This window comes from Mirounga leonina, unplaced genomic scaffold (assembly GCF_011800145.1).
Source record: "Mirounga leonina isolate KUSES-001 unplaced genomic scaffold, KU_Mleo_1.0 Mir_126, whole genome shotgun sequence".
Classification (NCBI taxonomy): Eukaryota; Metazoa; Chordata; class Mammalia; order Carnivora; family Phocidae; genus Mirounga; species Mirounga leonina.
This window is the reverse complement of record NW_023270314.1, coordinates 23,089,151-23,090,459: the sequence shown is the minus strand read 5'-3', so window position 1 is coordinate 23,090,459 and position 1,309 is coordinate 23,089,151. Positions and strand designations below refer to the sequence as shown.

The 1,309-nt window shown below is 38.3% G+C and overlaps 1 pseudogene; it reads left to right on the top strand.

Moving 5' to 3' along the window:
- Positions 1–412: 412 nt before the first annotated feature.
- LOC118008995 lies at positions 413–1,309 on the top strand (annotated as a pseudogene).

The following is a 1,309-nucleotide window of genomic DNA, read 5'->3' as shown; positions in this document are numbered from 1 at the left end:
AATAGCTATCTAGCTCAATTCCTGGGACCAGACACAACTAAGGTCACCTACTCCTCCACCATCTTGGGCTACCTACAATACAGTAGTATTAACTGTAGGCAAAATGTAGTGCAGGAAACAATGTTCATCTTCAACAACTTCAGAACTTCAGAACTTATTTAACTTATTTATCATACAGAACTGAACTCCTACTAGCTAACAGCAATTCCCCATTGCCCACCTTGCTCCATCCTAAGGCAGCCACTTTTCTACTCTCCACTTCCATGAGTTAGACTAATTTTAACACCTCATATAAGTGGAATTATGCAATTTTTGGTCTTCTGTGACTGACTTATTTCACTTAACCTAAAGTCCCCCAGACTCATCAATGCTGTCACATATCTTCAAAAAAAGAAAAAGGAGAGAGAGGGAAATGAACAACCACACAATGATCAGACTTTGCCCTGCTGAGCCTTTCTGATGATCCTGATCTTCTGGTTTTGATTTTACCTTTTTTATTTATCACATACATATTATGTGTCACTGGCAACCTGGTTATCATTACTCTAACCTTGGTAGACTTTCATCTACAGATGCCTATGTGTTTCTTAGCTAAAACTTCTCTATCTTAGAAATCTCATTTACGAATGTATATATTCATAGATTTCTGGGGACAATCATCACCAAGGATAAAATCATTTCTCATAACAATTGTATAGTCCAACAATTTTTCCATATTTTCATGGAGGTCAATGAATTTCCCATTCTAATTGCCAGGTCCCTTGACCACTCTTTTGCCACTCTTAATGACCCCTTCATTACACCACCATCATAAACAGGAAACTATGCATCTTGTTTGTGCTCTATGCATGGGTGGGCAGGTTCCTGACCATTTCCCCATGCCTTATGCTTCTGCTCCAGCTGGATGTGTGCATCCAATGTCATGGATAACTTTGCCTGTGCCTATCTTTTGCTTGTACAACTATCTTCTCAGATATATGGTTCCTAGAAGTAATTGGTTTTTACTTTGTTTGGGTTACTTTGTACTTTGGCATTTGTGATTTTGTCCTAATATACATCACATCTGCCAGTGAGAGAAAAAAGTTTTACTCCACTTATATTTCTCACATGATTGCCGTTTCCATTTCCATATATGCTAATTACTCAGCAGGGGGGGAAAAGACTTCATTGACTAAAGTAGCTATTCTCAATAACTCTGTTGCCCCCATGTTGAACTCCTTCATTTACCCCCTAAGGAATCAGAAAGACACAAACCTTCAAAGGTTTGCTCCTTAAAGTATTGTCTCATACAAAGAAATCAAAGTTCTGA